At 39.8% G+C, this 19184-nt stretch overlaps 1 long non-coding RNA gene across 1 annotated transcript; it reads left to right on the top strand.

Moving 5' to 3' along the window:
- The first annotated feature begins 470 nt into the window (after positions 1-470).
- LOC124259409 lies at positions 471-12487 on the top strand. The gene is made up of 3 exons (XR_006893829.1): positions 471-492; positions 5655-5657; positions 12342-12487. It is a non-coding gene; the product is annotated as an uncharacterized LOC124259409 (long non-coding RNA).
- Positions 12488-19184: the final 6697 nt, after the last annotated feature.

Here is a 19184-nt window from a genome sequence, read left to right as displayed (position 1 = left end):
TTGACTCGCAGTGTTTGTAACTTCTCTCTTGACATATGTATTGCTGTGCTTGGATACAATACAACTTAGATGTGAAAGTTTCTGATATGATATTAAGAAAATTGTATGATGTTTTCACTTTTGTAGAAGTAGAAAGTCGTAATTTTAATTTCAGGTTGAATGAAAGCTTACTTCCAATTATTAGGAAACCAGAGAAAACTGGATCCTTAACTAAGATGTGTATATTTCGAAGTAAACGTTGTTGTTGTCTTCTCGAACTCATTTGACACCGAGAAAGGATATAATTCGATTTAACTGCATGAGGATTTACTTGGCCTTACTAGGGGCTAGGGGGGCGGTGGGGTAGCCTAGTGGTTAAAGCGTTGGCTCGTCACGCCGAAGACCCGGGTTCGAATCCCAACATGGGTACAATGAGTGAAGCCCATTTCTGGTGTCCCCCGCCGTGATATTGCTGGAATATTGCTAAAAGCGGCGTAAAACCAAACTCAGTCAGTCAGTACTAGGGGCTAGGGAATGGACCTCGTCCAAATACACTGACGGTCAAAGGAAAGTATACGCCCATGTTCTAAAATAGCTAAACTTGAAACAAAAGGGAAATGTTTAACCAATGGTGATATGTTTGATATGATTACATGCACAATAGGACTTAGTGTATCACAACAGATGCACATAACCTGTTCCGATTCCCCACATTGGTACAATGTGTGAAGCCCATTTCTGGTGTCCCCCGCCGTGAATTTGCTGGAATATTGCTAAAAACGGCGTAAAACATGACCCCGAAAGGAACATTGTGATCGCAATTTCACAGAATACAGTAATGAGCAGCGTTCATGTAATTACTTTATTTTCCCCTGTACTTTGTCACAACAGGGACGAATACATCTCCGTTATGACACACTATCTCCAGACCGTTGAAATTACTGACAGACAGGTAGATATTGGGATTTTGTGTTCGTCTATAGCTTATATCAAATCAGTTTCGTACGTCCAAGTTCACTCCCACACGTACCAGAAACCAGACACAAAATGCAGCAAAAACGTCCCCTGACAATCCTGTGTCTGGAATGTTTAATCTGGTTTCAAAGTAAAAATGCTTCATGAGTGCAATCCATTGAAACGTGAGCGGAGCACGGCTTACCGCGAAGCACCCAGCATGGGAGCAAAATCCGACCTAGGACTGGGTCACCCAATTCCTCAGCTTAGCATAGCGTAACAGGGCATCGACCTCGCTAAATGCTAATATAAGACCAACTCGCAATTGTGAACGTCACCAGCATAATGAAGAGATTTATGAAGCTGAAAAAATAAGTATGCATGCGCAATACATCGTTCAATATTGAGCAACCTCATGTTACATTGCAGCCTCATCCTGCTGAGAAGAATGTTGGTCGGTTAAAGACATTTATGGATTCTTGTTTTCTGATGTTTTGCATATATTAGACATACATAAAGGCTTATAATATTGTACAAATGTAAATGATGTTGTCCGCATGTGACTAGCTTTGGGATTACGTAGAGTTTTGTTTTTTGGTGTTGTTATTTTGTAATTTATTTTATGAATTTTTTTAAATTTTGCTTTTGTTTTGTTGTCTTGTTTTTTTGTTATTTATTAGGGTTTGTTTTCTGGAGGGGGTCTGTTGGGTTTGCTTTGGGGATATTTTGTTCGGATTGGAGATTGTTTAGCATTTTTCCAGAAACTTCACACGTTTCAGCCGTGGATGAATAGAACTTGGATAACCAGCATGACGTGTTATTGCTTTCACCACTACGGGGGATGGGGTTTCATAAGAGTGTTGCTGCTTGGCTATTCCAAATCTAGACAGATCATGGCATATACCCTCTGACGTACATGCACTTTAATGTAAAAGTAATGTAAATATACAAGTTTATTGCGTTGATTCAGAGGTTGGATGTTGAAAGTAGCATTTGATAAATAAAAATCAATTAACATGCAAAGGTTGGGGGAATACATCTAAAGTTGTATCGTAGGTTTTCTTTTTGCAGATCATAAGATAGTTCTGTGGGCATTTCGAGTTTACAGATTGCATTGTTTCCCCCAAGTCAGGTTTCAGTGATAGCATAATTTGAAAATAAGTGACAAAATCGCTCAATGACCATAAGAATTATATTTTTGACTGTCTGACTGAGTTTAGTTTTACGCCGCTTTTAGCAATATTCCAGCAATATCACGGCGGGGGACACCAGAAATGGGCTTCACACAGAAATATATTTTTGAAATCATTTCAGTTGCACAATTCCGATTTATTCATGTGTGTTTACGAACCACAGGATGGTTAATGGTTGGAAATATTAACCATGGAAAATAATGGAACACAGCCACAGTAAAAATAAATCTGTAATCGTCATAATGTTTGTTTGTTCCTTTATGCTGCACTGAACAATATACCATGCATATTGCATAACGTGTATAACGCGACCTGTAAATAACTCATTATCTGAGGTTCCATGTATGTACATCATGGGCAACAATCAACGCCAGCGGTAACCTATGATGCGATATCAACCTAGTCACTGAGAGTCGTACAACCGGTAAATGCTGTTGAACCTATTCTAATCTATTCTATTCTAATGAGTAAATCCTCCCGGGATTCATTCTTCGTTTGCAATTCTGTATGCGCAGATTTTCATTCAGCTTTATGGTAGAACAAATAACGTTTCCTATTACCGTTTCCTTATTCCTTATTCTGTTTATGGTGAATGGAAAACAAATAACGAGTTGTTGAGGAACATTGGAGACGAAGAGTAACTGTATTGGTGACACCGCTCAGCCATCGGATTCCTGAGACTCCCTCAGGCATACCTGTTGATGTTTTAGGGCGTCACCAGTACTACAGCACACTTTACACATACAATAGATAATTGTTCTTCTTCAAGCTTTGACGTCTTCCTTCACATAGTGTCTGTCAACTCGAGTATTCCGACTGTTGTTGTCATGGTAAATCTTTAAGGGTTTAGCAGAAGAAAGAAAGATGGCCACTCTCTTAAAACTACATGTGGAATCTATCAGTGAGGATTTGGGTTAGAATTGGTCTTCAGCAGTCCTTGCTTGTGACTAACGTTACCGGATGGTCAGGCTCACTGAATTGGTTGATGCGTGTCATCGTATCCCCATTGCCAAGAATGATGCACAAGGTGTCAGTCACATGATTGTCTGGTTCAGAAAGTTGTAATTTAGTTTGAATGCAGCTGCGGTGGGTGAAGACACAAACAAGCAACACCTGTAAACTCCTTCCTGTATATGTCATGTCTTATTGGAGATTGTCCATATTATTTTTGTTTGTTGTTTAGCGCCGCGCTCAGCAATATTCCAGCTATATGACGGAGGTCTGTAAATATCGATTCTGAACCAGACAATCCAGTGATCAACATCATGAGCATCCATTTATGTAATTGGGATACGATGACGTGTGTCAACCAAGTCGGCGAGCATGACAACCCGATCCCGTTAGTCGCCTCTAACGACAAGCATGGGTTGCTGAAGAAAAAAAAACATATAAAATACGCATAATCTATTATGTACTATGTACTAAAAACTATTTTTTGTTCAGATGGTCAGGTTCTAATAAAACGGAAATTAATTAAATGCTTAATTTTCCGCTTTCTATATCAATCACAAGGGAAACAGTAATGCATTGTGCCACCACTTAACCAACGACACCACTTGACTCACATGCAGTCATATGCAGCCTCGTCTTCTGATAATGCATTCCACATCTTCTCACTTTTTTATCAGAATTTTAAATATTTATACTAGTTTGGCTGCTAAAATATTTGCCACCTGTGACATTGATTAAAAAATATTTTGCTTTAAAATTGGCACTTCCAGATGCTAGAAGCCTGGAGTAAAATTTCATTCCAAAACATCAAAAAAGCATTCAGGAATATTGAATATAGACATGTACTTGACTCAAAGGCATCGATTTACGTATACATTTCAACCTAAGCAATCAGAGCCCAGCATTCCACATACGGCACCATACAAGATTGTGGCTGTCACAAGCATCAGATTCGACCTTTACTAAACCACCAAGTGTTACAAGTTTGGTAACACTTCATATAAATCAATTTTCGGGACGGAAATTCAGGATTATCAAGATTTTATGTAATCCACCTTACTGACTTTGGTACTTAAATGTCTGATCACTTTACATACTTTCTTCTCTTCTCAATGGATTCTCAGCATTTCTATGGCACTCCTATAGCTAGTAGATCTAAAATAGAATCTTTACCGTAGCTTTAAATAAAGTACCTCTGAAAATCAAAAACAACCTTTTCAGGAGTATTGAATGATGCAATGAGACCGAGTCCCATTCACAAGGCTCCAAATGCCAACCACCCCCGCACGGCTGTATATAGCCCTGTAGTGTAAGAATCTACTAATTGATTAAAAGCATTGGAGCTGTACTGAGCTAACGTCCACTGCTGTGCTCAAACCCAGCTTAAATGTCATACGAGGGAATGATATTAGAAGAAACGTTTGAAGGTGCTTACGCACTCAAAATTGTTTTAAGACCAGTAGGTCAATGTATTCTTAATCAAAGAGGGACGTTCTTAACAGACGCAATGTATCAGTGAGCAATATAAAGACCAAAGCAGGTATGCAGTAACGAAAATATCATGGTATAAATAGGGTGACTATTGTCTAAATAAGTACATAACAGCATTAGTGTGTTGTCAGTTGGGCAATGTGTGTTGTATAAAATAGACTGCTTCTGAAACCTTTATGTAGTATAAGAAAGGCTGAGGTTGCTTTCAGTTGTTGGTTTAATTGGGCAATCAGATTATGCCCATTTGGCAAATCTTTGACATTTACACTATGCGTGTTAATGGATAAAAAAGTACTTCAAAGAGATTGAGAATACCATGAACACAGCAGCAATTTGCATTCTATATTGAAATAACAATGTGAGCTTTACAAAATGGTTCAGTGTGTATTGAGAGTCGATCAATAATACTGCGCCCTTATCAGGGAGATCATTAATAAGTGAAGATGCAAGAAAAGTATATATTAGGTCAAAACCTTTCCATAATCGCTAGAATTCTCACCTAAATCAGAATCGATAGTACGATTCCTACCGTATCCTGAACATGTGTTTCTGAATCTCTGTCAAACAGCGATGATAGCAAGTGTTCTCGAAAAAGTGAGCGTAACCTACCCCACCCTTGGCTCCCGTCACAGGCACATGGAAAGGCAAGTCAACTGTTGACTAGAAAAAGAAACAAAACCTGACTGCCTGGTGCAGGCTCAAATAGAGATTTGTACCGAACATCAGATTTGTCAGTAATGGGTCATATTTTGAAGTGTCATGCTTGCATAAAGCCTGTTGGAAGCTTAAGATATTCAATGTTGTAACCGTGATCAAGCAACGTTTGAGCTCGAGTCGAATTACATTTTCTAAATCTTCGTAGAAAGAGCAGTAACTATTTTACAGTTTATAACAGTAAGAAAACCAATAACGAGCGTGTGTAAACTAAGGTTACTGTGTTCTTTGTCATAAAGTGATACAGTTTCAGGTCGTATTTAACTGCCAAATTGTACCCATTCTTCTGACGATAAGGTGATCGTTGTTTCGTTCAGTTGACGATGGACATTCTAATCTATTCTATTCTAACTCTTTTCATGGGGTTCATAGCTCGTTTGCATTGCTTATGCGTAGATTTTAGTTCAGCTTTGATATGTGAATATACAATGTCATTTAGAAGTTGTCAAATGTTACACATGTTACATTAGGGATAAAACTGTATAAGTAAAGCACGGATTCTAGTACTTTGGTTGGGTTGAGTCCCATTTGGATTTCGAACCCACACTCTCAGAGTCAGGCAGGTAATCGCCAAAAGTCAGCCGTCTAACCCAACCACTCACCGCAGCTTCCACTGAAAGGAAGTCGGACAACAGATAGTCAAGACCACGGACTTTGTGTACCCCTCTGATCAGTGTAATTGGGAGCCATGCCGCATCAATCAAATGGGAAAAGGTAATACATTGTGGCACCACTCCACGAACGACACCACTTGAGTTACATACAGTCACCTGCAGTCTCGTCTTCAGGTGATGCATTTCCAAATTTTCACACTTGTCTATCAGCATTTTAAATATTTATGCTAAGTTAGCTGCCAAAACATTTGCCACCTATTATTAAAAACATGGTAAATAGTTTGCTTTAAAATTTGCACCCCTAGTCTGCTAGAAGCCTGGAGTAGAATTCCCATCCAAAACATCAAAAAAGGGATTCAGGAGTGTTTAACATAATTGACATAAAAGAATCGATATTTATGTAAATATTACAACGTTGTGATAGCAGTCAGAGCCCAGCATTCCACATACGGCACCTTACAAGATTGGGGCTGTCACAAGCATCAGATGCAACCTTTACTAAACCACCAAGTGTTACAAGTTTGGTAACACTTCATATAAATCAATTTTCGGGACGGAAATTCAGGATTATCAAGATTTTATGTAATCCACCTTACTGACTTTGGTACATAAATGTCTGATCACTTTACATACTTTCTTCTCTTCTCAATGGATTCTTCAGTATTTCTATGCCACTCCTAGTAGATCTAAAATAGAATCTTTCCCGTAGCTTTAAATAAAGTACCTCTGACAATCAAAAACAACCTTTTCAGGAGTATTGAATGATGCAATGAGACCGAGTCCCATTCACAAGGCTCCAAATGCCAACCCGCTGGGCTGTATATAGCCCTGTAGTGTAAGCATCTACTAATTGATTAAAAGCATTGGAGCTGTACTGAGCTAACGTCCACTGCTGTGTTCAAACCCCAGCTTAAATGTCATACGAGGGAATGATATTAGAAGAAACGTTTGAAGGTGCTTACGCATTCACAAATTTTTAAGACCAGTAGGTCAATATATTCTTAATCAAATGTATCAGTGAGCAATATAAAGACCAAAGCAGGTATGCAGTAACGAAAATATCATGGTATAAATAGGGAGACCATTGTCTCAATAAGGACATAACAGCATTAGTAGAATAGACTGCTTCTGAAACCTTTATGTAGTATAAGAAAGGCTGAGGTTGCTTTCAGTTGTTGGTTTTATTGGACAATCAGATTAAGCCCATTTGGCAATTTGTGTGTTTTACACTATGCATGTTAATGGATAAAAATGTACTTCAAAGAGATTGAGAATACCATGAACACAGCAGCAATTTGCATTCTATATTCAAAGAATAATGTGAGCTTTACAACTTCTAACAAAATGATTCAGTGTGTATTGAGAGTCGATACTGCGCCCTTATCAAGGGTATTATTACTAAATGAAGAGGGAAAAAAGTAAATATGAGCGGTAAAGCCTTTCCATAGTCACAAGAAATCTCACCCAAAGCAGAATCGATTGTACGATTCCTATCCTATAAAGAGCCTGCGTTTATGAATTACTATCACAGTGATGCAAGTGTTCTTGAACAGGTAAGCTACCCTGCCCCACAGTCGGTACCCGTTACGAACACATGTTTAGGCAAGGAAACTGTTCGCTCGGAAAACAACACCGAATGTATGGTTTACGTTTAAATACAAAATTGTATTGAACATCATTTTTGTCAGTAATGGGTCATACTGTACAGATAAAGTAACGCAAGTCTGGCTTTTTGTCAAGTTTTTTAATAAAGACAACCAAAATCATGTCTTATCATTTATACTATAGAAAACACTGTCAATTTAACAGTTGAAAGTTGCTGTTGACATTGAATTGCAATAAGTTCAAATTGATCACAGTCCGTCAGATGGAGATACCCCTGAACGCGAAAAGTGACAGTCTCTTTAGTAGCGCGTATAGCCACCTTGACCTTGCACACAGGCCGTGCAACGTGGCCTCATTGAGATCACTAGAGTCTGAAAGACTGCCTGAGGCAACTAGTTCCGCTCAAACACCAATCTGTATTCCAATTGTGCAACTCTGAGTGGCTGTCTACCTGCCCCAATCCTCCGTCCAATTTCGTCCCAGAATGTTCAAAGGGAGCCATATCCGGGAAAGAGGCGGCCATGGAAAAATGTTAACGTTGTTCTGAGCCAAATGATCAATCAACACTCTTGTTGTGTGAGGGCTGCTGGCGTTGTTGACGTGTCAAAACTGGCCCCACATATGACCGTCGGCAGTGGATTCCACCAGCCCGAAGACGACGCCTAATCGTATCGCTGGACACTGCTCCACTTGACCCAAGAACTAAGGCTGCTGTTACTGTTTCTGCTTGAGTTCGGTTCTTTAGATGAGTGACCCGGATGAACCGATCTTGCGTATGAGTTGTCACTCGTTGCCGTCCGGTACAGGGACGATCAGCAGCAACCCCGGTTTGCTGATCACGTTGAGCAAGTCGTGTAATGTGGTAAGATGACAGCCCAATTGCCTAGCTACAGCGGTTGCAGAGATACCTTCGTGCAACTTTCCAATGGCCACTCCCCTCTGCTCAGTCGTTAGTCTAGGCATCGTTTGTGTGGCGTGTACACCTCCTAGCGTCAATACTGAACTATTTTTTGACACAAACCTTTATAAACAATACCTCAGAAGTAAACGCATGCTTTTTCATCCAGAACCGTCGACGCAAGTGCTAAAATTATGGTTTTGCTGCACTGTTGGTGTGTTTGTGCGAATGGTTCGTATGGACGTCAAATTGCATGACATCATCTCATCTGGGATCATTACGTCACTTTACCATGAACGTTCCATAAACATGAACGCTTACCTTCATGAAATTTCATTTTGCCGAAACTTGCGTTTCTTTTGCTGTTCAGTATATTGTGAAGTTATGCTTGCACAAAGCCTGTTGGAAGTTTGAGGTATTCAATGTAGCAGTTAACCGTGATCAAGCAAGAGTGAAATGATAGTTTCCACATCTTCGTAAAACTATCTTACAGTTTATAGCAGTAAGAAGACCAATAACCAGCGTGTGCAAACTAAGGTTATTGTGTTCTTTATCCTAAAGTGATACAGTTTCAGAAGTATATAACTCTCAACCTGTCCCCTTTCCTTTGACGAGTAGGTGACCGGGGTTTGGTTCAGTTGAGGACATTCTAAACTATTTTATTCTAATGAGCTAATCCTCGTGGGGTTCATCGTTCGGTTGCATTTCTCTATGAGCAGATTTTCATTCAGCTTTGATAGGGTAGAGACAATAACTTTTCCTATTAACGTTTCCTTATTTTGTGTATGGCGCACGGATCACAAATAATGAGATGTTAAGGAACACTGGCGTCGGAGAGTATTTGCATTGGTGACACCGCTCATCAATCCGATTCCTGAGACTCCCTAAGGCATACCTGTTGATGCTTTAGGGCGTCAGTAGTATTATAGCACACTCTACACATACAATAGGTAAACTCGAATATTCAGACTGTTGATGTAATAAGCCTTTGAGGGTTTTGCTGAAGAAAGATGGCTATTCTCTTAAACTTCAAGCCTACCAATCAATCAATCATTTTATCCTATAATAACCACGATTGGTGGTACGAGAGCGAATACAATTATTACATATACAAAAACAAATGAAACAGATACATAGTAATAACTATATATAAATACAAAATATAATACCAGATGCCTGTAGCGTGTTAAACAGTTCATTTTTTATAAGGGATAATAGTTTTGATACAAGTTTTGATAAATTGATCATTTCTATAGTGTCATTAGTTGAAAATAATTTGACAAAATTTTGCAGATTTGTATATTTTGTTTTGGGGGATGATAAACATATTTTTCTAGCATCACAAAGGCTTTGACATTCAAAAATATAATGAAATTCATCAGCAATAGATGTAGACTGACAACGTTTACAAGGTCTATCACAGCGTGCTATGTTCACCCTTTTGGAAGATTGTGGTTAGAGGTCATAAATCTGAATTATGGAACAGAGATTTGCATTGGGAAAGATAGGTATGTATCGAATAGTGGATACTTTTTAAGGTATTGAAAATAAAATCCTTTTGAGCTTGAAGCAATATCATTTCTCCACTTTTGAATAAATTGATCTTAAGGTATTTGTTCTTCATGTGAAGCTAGCCACCGAGTGTAAAAAATGCCTCCATTTTTAGGTTTGTGAATGGCGGATGCCACGGGTTGGTTATGATAATCTTACAACACCTGGTGTCATCCGTGATTTTCAGTGATCCATTCATAACGTTCCACATCTATTTGTCCCTTTACACCCAACAGATACGTCAAGACTGGATATTCTTCTTCGGTGACGTTCTGCACTACACTTTTATTCAACGAGAATTCAACCGCTTGGTTAGCAGAATAAAGGCTCCAACCCTACAGCTTAAACGAGTAAAGGTTTTACTTTGAAGCATTCATGTCTTTTAAGACATGAGAAAAAAACATGAAAGAAATTCTTCGCATTCAGTGGAGAAAATGCAAATCAAGAAAAGTAATTTGACATTCCTTTGAAGTAAAAACATTTTGCGAAAGAAAAACAACAACAGAAAACTTTATTGTTTAAGACAATCAGCAAACCCTTATGATCCTTTACAATATCACGAACAGCAAGCTGAATTTCGCTCTCCTCTGATCGATTGTTACACATGATACGTTACCTGGTAATTGAAGATCACCTCCCATAGCAATATCCAAATACAATTACCTATGTCCGGCTCAAAGGCAGTGACGAGGAATCGACGAGAAATCATCCTTCATAGATCGTAAATATGTATCTGTACTTTAATTTGTAAAAAGAAACAATTACAATTTCGATTTTCATATTGATAATATATATTGCTAGGCAATCATTTCAGGTTTACCAGTGTACATCTTTCATAGATCGTAAATAAGTATCTGTAAAAAGAAACAATTACAATTTCGATTTTCATTTTAATAATTTATAACTTGCTAGGCTTTAATTTCAGGTTTTCCAGTGTACATGTACCGCCAGAATATTGCTGATTGCGGCGTTAAACCAATAGGTACCAGCTATCGACGAAAGAGCGGTTTCAACCATAAGGTCATCCTGATATACTTCTGTGATGTCAATATATGACTCCTGATATACTTCTGTGATGTCAGTATATGACTCCTGATATACTTCTGTGATGTCAATATATGACTCCTGATATACTTCTGTGATGTCGGTATATGACTCCTGATATACTTCTGTGATGTCAATATATGACTCCTGATATACTTCTGTGATGTCAATATATGACTCCTGATATACTTCTGTGATGTCAATATATGACTCCTGATATACTTCTGTGATGTCAATATATGACTCTGCAATATTTTGTTTTTAATATCCCGGCAATAACAGTCCAATATCTGAGGCCGAGTCAAGTAATCTTAACACATTTTCTTTTAAAAACAGACCCACACTTAAACCGATCTGAAGCAATAGCAATAACCGAAACACTACCAAACGCGCCATGCTGACGTCATGTCACCTGAGAAGCCTTTTCCGAAGGCCTCCAAAGACTCTTCACATAAAAGCGTGATTGAACATACAACATGTCTCTTATCTCTCTTCTGTTTTTAGACTACGAGTGTCGTTGAGTCGCAGTTGTTTCGGGGCAAGGCTTTCATAACAAGTAGAATGTACTTTGGTGTCAACAAAAATGCATTAAGATATCAAAAAAATATTGAACGATGTTAAATATCTGTGACACTGGCATCGTCCAATCAGTACTTAATACTTGGTAAAGCTTGAAGTAGTGTGTAAAAGGTTTGGGGTTTAATGTTTACGATGATATAACCATACCAAGCTTATTGTAATATGAGATCCCACAGTGTGGTCGGCAATAAATATACTGACGAGGAAATGTATATATTATTTATTTGGGCATTTATCCGCAGGTATCTTACTTCATCCTAGGATACATTCTCAATTCATGTTTTCTAGCTGATGATTCTCTGCATCTGATTTAGGTGAGTGAGTGAGTGAGTGAGTTTAGTTTTACGCCGCACTCAGCAATATTCCAGCCATATGGTGGCGGTCTGTAAATAATCGTGTCTGGACTAGACAATCCAGTGATCAGCATCATGAGCATCGATCTGCGCAATTGGGAACCGATGGCATGTGTCAACCATGTCAGCGAGCCTGACCACCCGATCCCGTTAGTCGCCTCTTACGACAAGCATGGGTTACTGAAGATCAATATTCTAACTCGGACCTTCACGGGTCGCATCTGATTTAGGAAGATCAATATGATGAAATACTGACGAAAGTTTTTTCACCTGGGATGTCACCTTGCCAATGTTAAAAATACACGTCCTGTAAATTCGCTTCGATGGAAATCAATCATTTCAAGGGACCTGTAACGGAAATGGAACGTTTCAACGGGACCGAAACTGACGATTAACCAAAAAGAATAATGTACAGCACTGTGCCAAAAGTGTTGCAAGAAAAATGGCCGCCGCTCTAAGTAGAGGTTCTCACCTGAAATTTTCAAGCAATGAATACGACTTTAAAATAATGTTTTTCTTATCTTGTTTTGACTAGTATTTAGTGATATAACCTCTCTGAATCCCTACACTCCTCAATATCCGTGGAACTGACTGGTATAAACTGGATATATACACTGGGGTCAGGCTTTGCCAGATCCTAGTTACACAGTCTGTGAGGTCCTGGCGTGTTTGGAGTTTGACACATTTCCTAACATTTTCTATAATGTTGAGGTCTGGAGATTGTGCAGGCCAGACAAAAGTAAGGAGGTTGTTTGCTGTTTTCCACTCTGTAGTCAGTCTTGATCTATGGGGTGTAGTATTGTCATCTTGGAAAATACATTCATTATTATGTCACAACAGGCCATACTTGTTCATCAATGAGTTCAATATACTTCTGTGAGTTTAGGGTACCCTCAACAGGCACAAGTGTTCCAACGCCATCCTTCGTTATGCACCCCAAAAACATACAGCTAATCCGAGCCGATACCTTCAGTGCGTTCAGACACTCGGGTCCCCACTTCTCCTCAGATTTTCCCCAAACATAAACAGACTTGTTCTTTCCAATCACCATCTGAGTTTCATCAGAGAAAATAATTTTCTTCCAATAGTCAAGTGGTAAATGTTTCTTATTCCTGCACCAAGCAATCCTCTTTCTTCAGTTCACCTTAGAAATTGTGATAGTTTTCCGAATAGTACATTTTCGAAAACCATAGAAATGGAGTCTTCTTTGAACTGTTCTTTTAGATAATACTTGGCTGTGTACCTTATTGAATTCAGTAGTCAAATCTGTCAAAGACTGCCTACGAATACCTTGCACCATACGACAAAGTCGGCGATCAGTTCTCTGGTCAGACAATTTGGGCCTCACACTTCTAGCCTTGTTTTCTACTGAACCGCAAGCAGAAAATTTCTTCCAGACTCTAGAGACAGTAGATTCGTGTATCCCCAAAATCTTAGCAATGTTGCAATTTATTTCTCCACTCTGTTTAAAAAATATTAACCTTTCTTTCAACCTGGGAGTCAATTCTCTTCTGACAGCAGCCATGATTTCATCTCCAGTGTAAACAGGATGTCGTTTGCTCCACCTACTTCCTGTAGGTGCTAGGTGAAAAAGTAACCCCTAAAATATGTTCCTATACCAAAATTTATTTTTTTATGTAAACGGTGTAAAAAAAAGTATCCAAATACCTAACGTCCATCTCAGCTCAAATACAGTGGCAGCCATTTTCTTGCAACACTTTTGACATGGTGCTGTAGATATAGTTTACATTAATATCTGATCTTTGTACAATTGTATCAATACCGCGATTACACGGCATCATCCCTGTTCGCATCGCATCGCATCGCATCGCAATATATCACAGCGCTCGGAACAAATCACAAGGCATTACAAAAAGCTCATGCTCAGGCGAGTAAGTATGGTTTTACGCCGCTTTAAGCAATATACCAGCAATATCATGGCCGGGCCATCAGAAATGGGCTTCTTACACATTACCCATGTGGGGAATCGAAACCGGGTCTTCAGCGTGAGGAGCGGCCCCTTTAACCATTAGGTTACCCCACCGATGAGCTCGAGCATGTTTTATACGCAGCACGTTACAGCACTGTATATTCCGACAAGTCCGTTTCGTAGCGTTATAGGGGCGGTATGGTAGATTTGTGGTTAAAGCGTTCACTCGTCACGCTGAAGACCCGTGTTCGATTCCCCACATGGGTACAATGTATGATGTCCATTTCTGGTTTCCCCCGCCGTGATGTTGCTGGAATATTGCTAGGAGCGGCGTAAAACTAAACTCACTGACTCGTAACGTTATGATAACGTTTATCATAGACGTACGAATGTCGTAGCGCTACGAACGTTTTGTGGATCAGGGCCTCGTTCCTCAACACGATCGTAGCGCTAAGATGATCGTAACTCCCATACTTTAACATAGACTTACGACTGTCGTAGCGCTACGATCGCTTTCAGGAACGGGGCCCAGGACCCCAAAACGATAACTGACAGCATGTTTCAAAGCGAATCAGTTTTTATAGACCTTCTTTGAGTAGAATATGATCCACTTCAGCCAGTTCACAAAGATTATCAACACACTATATAAATCCTTTTGATAAAACATTCAACCCACGTGCTTCTTAAATGAATTAGAAAGTCTACACTGCAAGCCTGCAAGAATAGTTATATCTTACCTTCTAAGCAAAGGAGGCTAATTTAGAAATGATTATTTCAAAACGCCATCCACGACACCAGTTACCATTCGTTTCGCATCAAGAAGGCTCTAATTGCCGTCTCTTTGGCAGAACAGGCTGCATTACTTCTTCAAACGAGCACATTCATTAGCATTAGCAGCCCCGTCTCTCTTGTGTTCTTTAATGTTGTATAAGGTAATCAATGTATAGACACATAGCGAGCGTCAGATGTAAAAGACCAGATGGTGCTGTTCCATCAATAATGCATGGAAAGATTCCTTAATGAAGGTAACATCGTATTATCGTATCTTACATGTTAATTATGGGGCAGTGTGATACAAAATGGAATGTGATTTAAATATGTTATATAATACTGAATAAGTGTTATACGTAAAGATGAGGAAGAGAGCAGCGGTGGACAACTGATGCGACAAATATTTGCATATTCATAAGAAATATCCTCTTAAACCCGAGTTTATCGTTCCACTGTATCGTAAGCATGTGTTTATGAAACATTATTACACAGTGATTTTACAAGGTGTTCGTCAGTGTGTTCTATTTGATGGCCTCCGTCACAAACACATGCAAAGACAATTGAGTGAGTGAGTTTAGTTTTACGCCGCACTCAGCAATATTCCAGCTATAATGCGGCGGTCTGTAAATAATCGATTATTGACCAGACAATCCAGTGATCAACATCATAAGCATTTATGTATGCAATCGGGGGTGTCAATCGTGTCAATCAATGACATGTGTCAACCAAGTCAGCAAGCCTGACCACCCGACCCTGTTATAGTCGCCTTTTAAGACAAACATGGGTTACTGAACACCAATTCTAACCCGGATCTCACGGATATGTCCGTATTAAAAAGGTGTAACCTACGCACTATGTACTGAAAGCTTTCAATTTCTTGTTCAGTTGGTCGGGTTCCAAGCATCTGAGCATCGATCTACGCAATTGGGATACGATCACATGTGTCAGCGAGCCTGACCACCCGATCCTGTTAGTCGCCTTTTACGACAAGCATGGGTTACTGAAGATCAATTTTAACCTGGATCTTCACGGGTGTAAAGGCATTTGGGATACGATAGCAATAATGAACCTTGCCAGCATTCCAAACCAACCGACCCCGTTTATGACAAAAGCAATGGTTTGTTGAAGATCAATTCTCATCAGATCTTCACGGGTCGAAAGGAACTGGTTTTTTGTGTCTTAAATCGGATAGCCATACGTGATGAAGTAAATATTAAAACGCTTTATTATCCATCATGATGAGGAGCTGGAAAGCGGTGAAGAGTGACACTTTTTCCATTCACGATCTTCCCACGATAATTACTACAAACACAACAGTAGTGTCGATACGCAGACTTTGAAGTCTTTTTTTTCACTCCATCCGCGTCATTGGTAACGGGATGACCGTCCTCCATTTTTCCTCTCCGGAATTAGGGCGACCTACCTTTTCATTGTTTCAGCGAACAAACGAGCTACAAAGGGGAGGAAATGTTCAAGGGAGATAACAACCCTTATTGAACTGCACTATACATCTACTTACTCATTCTCTTCACACAGAGGTTACTTGTCATATCGTCCTACGAACCTCTGTTCTAATACGGCCATATTTCCCGGTTCTCGTAAAATCCCCTAGCGGCAAAAAATCGCAACACGAATTATCTCCCTTCTTTTTATCCAATCAGAACACGTGATACATCGACTTAGATCCCACTTGACTAATGCAAGTGAAAATGGGGCCACAAATATCCAGCTTCTCTGCCGGGGATTTGTGTTGATGTGACACACAAGACATGTAATGGCAAGCTTGTCCGTTGTCCTCGAGATCCGGAGTTCTGTCTAGAAGAAACGTTTGCGCATCGCGCAAGGGAAGAGGTTCTAGTTTTCCCGAAGCATACTGATATTACCGAGGCCTTGCGAAGGATCACTTTTGAAACAACGTCGCTGATTGCACAACTAAGTCTGATTGCAACCAATCACGAATCCTGAACACTCGCACCATGAAAGGGCCGTATTAGAACAGAGGTTCGTAGGAAGATATGACAAGTAACCTCTGTGGGAAGAGAATGCTACTTACTGGTCTCTCCTTAGCGGTCTCTCTGTATTTGATAACAGTGTCACGTAATGGGTTGTAAAGGTTGATATCACAAAGAAACGTCAATTCTGTTATCGAAAACTCCCCATAATGATACTTTTGTGCTTCATTAGCAATGTCCAGAGGAAGTCTTTAAGACAAAACAAGGTGCCCGGCAAACAATGGCTGTCAGGTGCTTCTTTCTGAACTTTACGCAAACCGCAAATAACGAGCTTCCAATAAACCGTAACATTCCGATGGGAATTGCTGAACCTGATTTCCTCTTATCATTTTATCATGTCATTTATGCTTTCAACTCTTCAGTATGGTGAACTTCACGTGGAGCAATTACGATGTTCTCAATCCTTCAGGGGAAGGCCTTTTTCAGAACAATGAACAACAAATGAGTGAGTGAGCTTAGTTTTACGCCGCTTTTAGCAATAGTCCAGCAATATCACGGCGGGGGACATCAGGGATGGGTTTCACACATTGTAATCATGTCAAGAATATAACCCGGGTCTTCGGTGTGACAACGCTTTAAGCACCTGGCTATCCCGTTGCCCCGTTGAAGGTATAGTCCGTTTGGCTCAAAAGCGGACCGATGAATTGCAACGGATGGAGACGGCACAGCACAAGTTAATGAATAAATAACTTTGTCTGTGAACGTGCTTCTCGAACACCTGGCTGTCCCTTTCTCTGCACTCCTCCCTCGTAACAAACAGTGAACTGTGTCAATATTTTAATGATAGTTTGTTAAACAACTTTATTATTTTTACAGAGTTGGTATGATGTTTTGATTATGATCAGCGTTTCATTGAGTATTTTATGTTTATTAGTTTTCGAGTTAGATTGCAATTCATCAGTCCGCTTTTGAGCCAAACGGACTATAGAAGGAGGACCACTTGCACATCATCATCTTCATAACAGCCTCCATTTCAAACTGAAAGCAATAGGCGTTGCGAAAGGTCGATAAGACTCCGTGACGTCCCGAAAGTGATGTCAAAAGTCATCAACAAACAATGGCTCTTAATGCTATGGAGTTTTCGTTGTTCATCCTAGACTTATATTCTGATCACCACTGTCCCTTACTTACTAATTTGAAAAGCTGCATTGTGTTTCCGGACAGAACATCCGCGATTATTAGTAAAAGAAAGGACTGAGTGCATTTCCAGTCTCGCTCTAAGCGTTGTAATTACATCCCTGTAGAAACCTAAGGAATTGTCGTTGTGTTGGTGTATTTAATAAATTCTAGATTGAATATTTTTTATTATTCATTTCCCTTACTGTGTTGAACTTGGTGGGAATCTTAAACTTGCTGGTCTCCGTGTTATTTTGTTTGCTGGGGATGATTTCCATCCAACACCAATTGTCCCCGTGTCTTTTGGGGTTATTGTTCGTAATGATCATGATCAAGCTTCTGGATCGTTGAGCGGTGTTGAAGCCTTATTATGAAAGCGATCGCATGTCACCACGACGGTCCGGGTTCGATTAAATGCGTGAAAATGAGTATGAGCTGTACTCACTCACTTATCCGTGGTTTCAAGAACAATATTACATTTTTATCACATTTTATTGATTTCTGCCTGAATACCGTACATGTTGTAAAATGTTAATAGAGTTACACATGAAGTGTACACAAAGGATGCATTATTAAATTCGGATATTACGAACACTCGCTTGTTGCTATCACCACATGAGCGGGTGAGTTTAGTTTTACGCCGCACTCAGCAATATTCCAGCTGTGTGGTGGTCTTCTGTAAATAATCGAGTCTGGACCAGACAATCCAATGATCAACAGCATGCGCATCGATCTACGCAATTGGGATACAGTGACATGTGTCAACCAAGTCAGCGAGCCTGACCACCCGATCCCGTTAGTCGCCACTTACGACAAGCATGGGTTACTGAAGATCAATTCTAACCCGGATCTTCACGGGTGCTATCGCCAAAGAAAGTAAGTAAGTGGGTCTGCTGACAGAATGTTTCAAAGAGCCGCAGGTCTTAGACGTTTTGGTGAAACCCGCGTCAGTTACATGATGGCAAAGCGAGTACCATAATGTTGGCGAATCGCACTTTCGCACTGGACCGTGTGCACTTTCAAGGGACGCAACTATGGACCTACTTTGGTGGGTCCCTCAAGGTTACAGGGGCGGTGGGAAGGCCTAATGGTTAAAGCGTCCGTTCGTCACACCGAAGACCCGGGTTCGAATCACCACATGGGTACAATGTGTGAGGCCCATTTCTGGTGTCCCCTGGCGTGATATTAATGGAATATTGCTAAAAGCGGCGTAAAACCATACTCACTCACTCACTCTAGGTTTACTCAAAACATATACATGTAAGTAGTTTTACATAATCGGATATATAATGATCTTTAACATGAATACATTACACGTTTTATGGATAACGACTTCTTTTTATTCTTAATGCGACGTTCCAGAGCTAGGATAACAAAGAAGTTGTTATCCATAAAACGTGTCATGTCTTCTAAATGCCTTTCATGAATT

Source organism: Haliotis rubra, unplaced genomic scaffold (genome assembly GCF_003918875.1).
Source record: "Haliotis rubra isolate DU_JTF1 unplaced genomic scaffold, ASM391887v1 Scf118, whole genome shotgun sequence".
Lineage (NCBI taxonomy): Eukaryota > Metazoa > Mollusca > Gastropoda > Lepetellida > Haliotidae > Haliotis > Haliotis rubra.
Note: the sequence above shows the minus strand (reverse complement) of the source record. Positions and strands in the feature narration are given on the sequence as shown.